Genomic DNA, 7,895 nt, shown 5'->3' with positions numbered 1-7,895 from the left:
AAATGCGCGGACCTCTGGACCCTGGGGCACAAAATTACCCTGCAATGGTACTTTACACCGCTTAAGCTGAGCAAGATGTATCCATCAGTCACGGCAGACTGTTGGAGACACTGTGGGCGAATAGGAAGCTTGTATCACATCTTGTGGGAGTGCAGATGTCTAAGGAGTTTTTGGCGTCAAGTTTTCCAAAAGATCTCTCGCACCACGGGATGTGTTGTGCAGCCATCACCCGCACTGGCGATCCTATCACTGGGTGTTGACTGTTTCCCACCCCAGTATCGGATCCTAGTGTCCCACATACTGCTAGCGGCAAGGTTGACTGTAGTGCGCCATTGGAAAAGTTTAGTAGCACCAAATATATCCGAAACGGTAGCTATAGTGAATTTACACTATCAACACGAGCGGATTATGTCATTTCAAGATGGTTCCACAAAAAGGTTTTACGATGCCTGGTCGTCTTGGCAAGGCTAACATATATCTCCGTGCTCTATATACGTGAAAGATGCTCTATGTCTTGAGTACTTGGCTTTCTTTTCCTTTTCTTTCCCTCTTCTCCCTTGTCTTCCAATACTGTACGTACCTTCCCCGGTTACTACCTTACCTCACAATGTAAAAAGTGGGGTTATTTGGAGTTGTTGCTTAACATATAACTGCAACTGTTCAACACATGTTTGTATTCTACATATTGTATAACTTGTGATTGTTAATTCTCCACAGAGAATTGGTTTTGTCAATGCTGAATTGTGTTAAATAAAAAAAAAAATATTGAATTTAAAAGATCAGGTCATGGAGAACTTCCGAGACATGTAGCTGTGCCCCGGCTTGCACAAGTGTCGGAGATTTCTCCAGATACTTGTTTGGAGCTGAGGCCAAGAGGAACAGGGAGAGTGAGGTGCAAGACACAAATCAAATACATTACACAGATCATAAGTATAGAGGTCAAAGAAGGACTACAGGCAGAATTTGTATTAATGCTTGCAGTGTAGCTACCCTCACAGTGCAAGGGTTAACAACTTGTTTTGGTCTAGGTTGGATAATAGAAATGTTATTCTCACCGGAACCTGTCGACTGTGACAGTGCTCCCTCCAGCCTCTCTCTACGCTCCTGTGATGGTAGGTCCCTCAGTGTCCTCACATCCTATACACAGTGTTTTGGAAGTGATGACTCAGGGACTTTAGATCGCAGCAGAGGTGAAGAGAGGCTGGAAGGATCAGTCTAAGAGCAAGCCGGCTCAGAGGATCGGTAAGTATAACTTTTTCATTTTCTTTCCTAGACCAAAACGTGCAGACAACCCTTGCAGTGTGGGGTAACCCCACTGCAAGGGTTAATAAAAATGTTGCCCAAAGTTCTTTTTTAAGGTATTTTAAATTATGAAAACAGTAAACTAGGATATGTGTAAATAAAATTCCATACTATTGATTTCTGGATGATTACAATTTGTGATATGCTAATTTTAAAATTGTTTCCTTTTTTTCTTTTTTGAACTAATATATTGTGAGCTTGTTCTATTAGACCTATTAACAAAAGAATATTATGGAATCTATGCTCAATCTAAGTCAAAGCAACATAGAAAATATAAAATATTGACCTACCTTTTTATCTTGAGTTCATGAGAAGTGCTTGGAAGATGTGCAGAAGGATGAAGCTGTAAACATTTAAATCTAACAGTTACTTAAGCCCAACCAATCACCATTGACTGGTAAACGAAGATGTCAGCACTCTTATTATCACTGGTTGATGATTGTGAAGTGTTAGCATGTTTACTGCTACATAAATACACTTCTCTTCAAAGGCAATACTATATTATTTAGAAAGTGCATTTGACAAAGTCAGCTAACTTACACCCAGTTATTTATTTTTCTCTAATTGTCCAGGGATGGAACTTGATGATTATGTTAGAAATAAATGCTGAAGTACAGGTACACATTCACTATGCAGTCCTAAATCTAGCCATGCAATGCCCATTTGTTCTTACATGTGATGCATCTGATCTAAGCATTACTTTCTACGACTGGGCCATTCAGGACCTGTGGCATTTTAAGGCTTTGCTCATACTATTTTTGATGCAGAAGTACGTCCTAGGTTGTGGGTATTGATGGTCGATAAAAAAACACGGGCAGGAAAAAACAGCCCACTGTCAACTTTGATCGCTATTTGCATCTTAGAGTGAGGTTCATGGAAACTTTAGAAAGCATGTGAAGGCAGGAGGGGCCTTCTGTAAAAACCAGGAGGACTTTATATAGGTTCAGTTTAATGTTAAAATTTCATGGTCTCTTTATGATCTAGCATTCAGAATCAATACAAGTCAGAGATGATGAGTAGTTTGTAGGGAAGTGTTCAAACTGTTTAGAGCAATACAAAAGTATGGTATTGGAACAGTATCAAATAATTGTGAGGCTCTAATGTGCTAATTTTCCTGTTCAGAATTGATATCAAATGTTTAGCCAAGGCAGGGAGAACATCTATTTCAGCAATAAATGATCTAAAGGAAGATGAGTAGATCACTCTCGGTATAGTCTTACTAGTGTGTGTGCCATGAAACTTAATTCTTATTTTAGAAGCAAACTCTGCTCTAGGAAAACATATTTTATGAGGTAAATGTTGAAATGCAATTGTTTTGTAAGTGATGTGCCATGGCCTTGTTCACACTGAAAGTGTGTGCGTTCCAGAGTGGTAGCTGCTGGAACGCACCGCGATCGCTGAGAAACTTCCCCTTGCGTTTTGGGGCAGGAGGGGGCGTGGCGGTGCATTGTATTCAATGGCACCGCTTCCACACACCCCCCCACCCGCAGTGCGATCGGACGCCTGGCAAAACTTTGCCAGCGTTCCGTTCCACTGCGGGCAGGGAAAAGCCGTGATCTGAGCAATCAGCGGTTTGTGATCACTCAGTTCTTGAGCTATAAAGTTGGCATGTGACAAGTGTCACACACCAACTCTAAGTATTAGGAAGAGTACATTTTACTCTCCCAATACTTCTTCAAATGTCTGCATTCTGTTTCCAGTCATTAACTCACTAGTAAACAATTACAATGTCTGTATTGTATCCCCACAAGTTGTGCTTACATTAAACATATTGAGCTGCCTGTATGCGGGAAATTCATCCATACACACTTGTAAGCATTAACACAGGAATCTGTTCTATTTTTTTCTGTTCAGCTCGCAGGTTGAACAAAAAAAAACAAAAAACGGAATTGTGTATACCCGGCTTAAGACTGTATATTTATGGTGCTAGCAAGGACAACCAGCAGTAGAAACCTAGTATAGCTTTCTGTTAGGTGAGAGATTCATGGTACCATGAGCACCTACTGTACAGGGCACAGGCACTACAAAAGTAATGTCCTTCTGACAAGATGTCACAAGCAACACCAAAGCGATGTTAGAGGCATAGATTGCTCTGAGAATCCCTGGTTTTCAAAATGCATTAGACAGGGCTTATAGTTTATAACTAAACCAGGTTCACATTTATTTCAGAAACTACATCCCGTGTACTTTCACATATTATTACTTTTTCATCTTCTTAACAGGTGTGTGTTTTGTATCATAGTGTTAATTTGAGACTTATAAAATTAATGTGTCCTGCATTCCAGCTGTAGGTGAGAAAAATGTTTTGGGCAATGGCTTGTTCCTAGGCCTGGAATCCATAACAGCTTGAAGTGCTACATTTCGCACATTGGCTGCAGCAGGCAATTACTATCTGTCATGGGTTCTGTGTGCAGTATGTTGGCTCACTCAGAGAACTGGCTTATATCAGTATTGCTGTAACTCTCTGTTTTTGCCAAATAATTAGGTCAAAGAATAAGTGTAATATCACTTGGGGCTATGTCCTCACCATAAGCACACAAAGTATATATAAGCCTGTCTATTAACCATCTGCTGTCTTCAATATTACTAATTGTCTTGAACTTTTATTATTCAAGATCAAGTGCTGAAGTCTAGTTAAAGCAACATATTTTTGCAGGGCTATATAAGGGTAGTTTTTTTCCTGTATTAACATTTACTTATTTTGGCTGCATTAATTTTCTTTTTCTTTCTGCAAATACAGAAATATGATACACACATACATTGTGTTGTATATGTAAAGATGTAAAGCCAAAAACCAGTAAGATTAGGTCTGCACAGCCTCGTTAAAGTGATGATGGATCTATGCAGTAAATGCGTTTCTCTCAGATTCTCAGCAGATTCTGTCAGTTCACTATTGCCGCTTTAGTTCAATGGAAAATGTGGTAACTGAATCTGCTCATATATGCAAATGGTGGATGACCATTTCTATTGCCTAGAAAAATAGAAATGGTCAATAAATGTGCATATTGATTGAATGTGCAGTATTTTTGTATATGTCCCTCCTAAGGGTCTACATGAGAATGGTACTGCACCAGAGTTTCTCTAACCTTCATTATCTCTTAAAGCACATTGACATAGTAACCCATAATCATGAGCTTTAAGGATTATGGCTCAGCAGTTTTCAACCTCCTTTACTGAAAATGGCAAACACTCTTTCATGACATTATATAGACAGCTTCTGACTTGCTCCATGGTCACTTGATGTGTGTAATGCTGTGTCTAGAAAGGGAAGTAGATCACTGCATTGACCTCAAATACATTAATGAAAACAGTTGCCTAAAAACATGTCAGACTAAAAAGAAAGTCTAAACCCTATCCAGCCTGTTTGTGATGCTACAAGAACCTGTTTAATGTTGTACCCTTGATAAGTGTTCATGTCCCCCTCCTGTTTGGAACTAGTTGACATGGTTGCTAGCTAGACAATTTTCCTACTAAACTTTACTAGGGCACAACAAGACTTACAGTAATTGGAGTTAAAGGAAGCACTTGCACATATGCACATAATTGTATTTGACTTTATTCTTTCTTTTCGATGCATGATTGTTTCAGGTCAGTGACTTAGAAACTCCTGAAGCCAGTACATTAGCAAGTATTTGTTTGTGCTGCTACAAGAACCTGTTTAATGTTGTACCCTTGATACGTTTTCATGTCCCCCTCCTGTTTGGAACTAGTTGACATGGTTGCTAGCTAGACACTGCCTGCCTCTCACTCTACTGCTCAATTTAGTTTCACTTTCCAAACAGAGACAGGGCTTAGTAAGGTTGTTGTTTTCCTACACTTCATAAGTATGGAAAAACATGCTTGGTATTTCACTTTTCTAAAGTAAACATACATTGGATTCAACTTCTAGGTCTTATTGAAGAGTTAAACTGCCTGTGGATTCCACCAATTTAGAAAGTGGGCATGCTGTCCACACAGACTGGGATCTAAAGTGGTATGTCATTGCATATATTGGCAATTAAAACAAAACACTGTTAAAAAACGGTAGTACTGACGTATACAATACTTACATGGAATATCACAATAAAGAAAATAATAGCCAGTTATAAAAGAAGAACACTGAAATTGAACAATGCATTCAAATAACTATATGTACACCTATTTATCAAACTAGCTTCACTGCTTTTTAGAGGAATTTGGACATGCTAATGTTCACCCTTCCTGCAATTTGCTGTTATCCAAAATTGGCAACCTAAGGCATATAAAAAGGCATATAAATTAGTCACCATGGTGACCAAGGTAGTTGCGCTAGGATATATGAAAAAATCAAAAACCAAAATACAGAAAAAATAGGAAAAGATATAATAGTATCAAAAATATAAAAATATCAAAGTATCAAAAAATGTAATCCAAAAGATTATAATCCAGCTGCAGCAATATCTATCGAAGTGATCAATTGTGAACCAGTGTGCTGCGCTTGGTATTGCAATACGTGCTATATTTATACCACAAACGAAACCAATATAAGTGATCAAAGCCTACTTGCAACTAAATGCAATCCAAAAGTGCATATGTGCATGGACGTTAATAAATACACGTGTCGTGCATGGACGTTAATAAATACACGTACACATATGCATTATTCATTAACTTATTTAACTTATCATATTTAACCTATCAGTTTTATATTCGTACTTTCACCATATTTATATGACACGGGTATTTATTAACGTCCATGCACATATGCACTTTTGGATTGCATTTAGTTGCAAGTAGGCTTTGATCACTTATATTGGTTTCGTTTGTGGTATAAATATAGCACGTATTGCAATACCAAGCGCAGCACACTGGTTCACAAATTAGTCACCATATTACCCATGCTACTACCTCATAACCTCATAACTGCATACTTCATAGCTACCTAATTGCATAATATATACCATATTGTGACACTGAAGCCTGCCAGAACACCACATATCATTCTGGGCACATTCAGTGCTAGCTTTTGTTGTTGTCATCTCAAGGTCATACTGTTATCCGTGTCGGTTTTTGATGTAGCCTTGTCATTTGTTGAAAAGAGGGTCACAAGTTTAAAGGTGTTCATGGGGAATAACCTCTGGCTTGTTATCTGTAGAATTTTAGCAAGATTTGACCGCCTGAGGAATCCTATATCTTGCTGGTTAAATTCCTGTATTTGTTAAAGGAGAACTATGGGGTCAGTGTTTTTCCCCATAGTCCTCCCGTTACCCTAAGCTCAGTATACCGTGAGCTACAGCTCGCGGTATACTGAGACGCCGCAGCCGGAGCGGATCCCGACGTAGATGACGGGATCCGCCCAGCTGCGTGAGTGACAGCTGGCTCTGCCTATCTAGAGGCAGAGCCAGCTGTCCCCGCCCCCATCCGTTCCGCCAGTCAGCGCTGGCAGATCGGAGAGGGGAATCCAGCCCCTCCCCCTGTCACGGCAGAGAGCCGTGACAGGATCGAGAGGCGAGCGAACCCGGTATGTGTTCGCTCACCTCCCGATCTACTGAGCCGACCTGTGACAGCCTCATTGTCACAGGTCGGCTAGAACTATGAGGTGAGTGAAAAGCACTCACCTCATAGTTCTCCTTTAAGTAAAAAGCCGCCTTCACTTTTGCAGCTCCATGGCATAGAATCACTGCTGTTTTACAAATGTTCAGTCTTGTACTCGAGTAAATTCACAGAGGCATATTTGCCCAAGGTATCAGTATGAATAATGTTCCATTAGTGCTTGCGATTAGATATCTATAGAGAAATTGAACCCTAGCTCTTGACAATTTTCCTACTAAACTTTACTAGGGCACAACAAGACTTACAGTAATTGGAGTTAAAGGAAGCACTTGCACATATGCACATAATTGTATTTGACTTTATTCTTTCTTTTCGATGCATGATTGTTTCAGGTCAGTGACTTAGAAACTCCTGAAGCCAGTACATTAGCAAGTATTTGAGGTGACTAGCGCTATCTGATGAAAGTCAGCACTCCCAGCTCTCAATTTATTTTAAAGAAGCTGTGCCCAAAAAAAGTAGGCAGCGGGCAAATTCACTAGTATTGCGTGTAGGCTCCTTGCAGCTGCTTTTTTTTCACAGGACTGACATACTCTTTGTCTGGAGGCCATCTTGGTAAAGGAGCAGGGCTTTGCTTTCTGGTGTCAGAACTGACTGGTGATCTTATAACTGGTGGGGAAATATTTAAGAAGCAACAGAAGAGAGCAAAGATCTACAAAATGAATGAATAACGGGATACTTGTACTGCAGGTCCTTAGGTGCTGCTACATCTCAGGTCCTCAGAAGAACAATGAGCAGCACAATAATGACATTAGCAAATCTCACTCCCCAAACTTTAGATGTGCAGCTGGGTACTGCTTAGCTACTATTAACTTTTCTAGATGTTCCCTTTAAGAGAAAAAAAACTTTACTGAATATAGGTCCATGTTAAGTCATTGCAGTGGTTTTAAATAGTGTTCTGGCAATCCCAAAATATACAACTTCTTTAAACACATATTCTTGGTATATTTTTAAGGCCAGTGTCAAACAGGTGACTATTTTGCTGGAGACAAATTGCCAACGGCAGCATTGCTAAGAGTGTTTCT

At 39.7% G+C, this 7,895-nt stretch overlaps 2 protein-coding genes across 2 annotated transcripts in view; one reads left to right on the top strand and one right to left on the bottom strand.

Moving 5' to 3' along the window:
• The window catches only part of LOC108796843 (amelogenin, X isoform-like), a 21,927-nt gene extending 20,302 nt beyond the window's left edge, over positions 1-1,625 (bottom strand). The window contains exon 1 of the mRNA XM_018568384.1: positions 1,593-1,625. The gene's annotated coding sequence lies outside the window, so the exon portion shown is untranslated. The remainder of the gene's footprint in view (positions 1-1,592) is intronic.
• The window catches only part of ARHGAP6 (Rho GTPase activating protein 6), a 220,499-nt gene that overhangs the window by 107,135 nt on the left and 105,469 nt on the right, over positions 1-7,895 (top strand). The gene's annotated exons all lie outside the window — the stretch shown is intronic.

This window comes from Nanorana parkeri, unplaced genomic scaffold (assembly GCF_000935625.1).
Source record: "Nanorana parkeri isolate BGI_ZX_2015 unplaced genomic scaffold, ASM93562v1 scaffold1181, whole genome shotgun sequence".
Classification (NCBI taxonomy): Eukaryota; Metazoa; Chordata; class Amphibia; order Anura; family Dicroglossidae; genus Nanorana; species Nanorana parkeri.
This window is presented reverse-complemented; position numbering and strand designations above follow the sequence as displayed.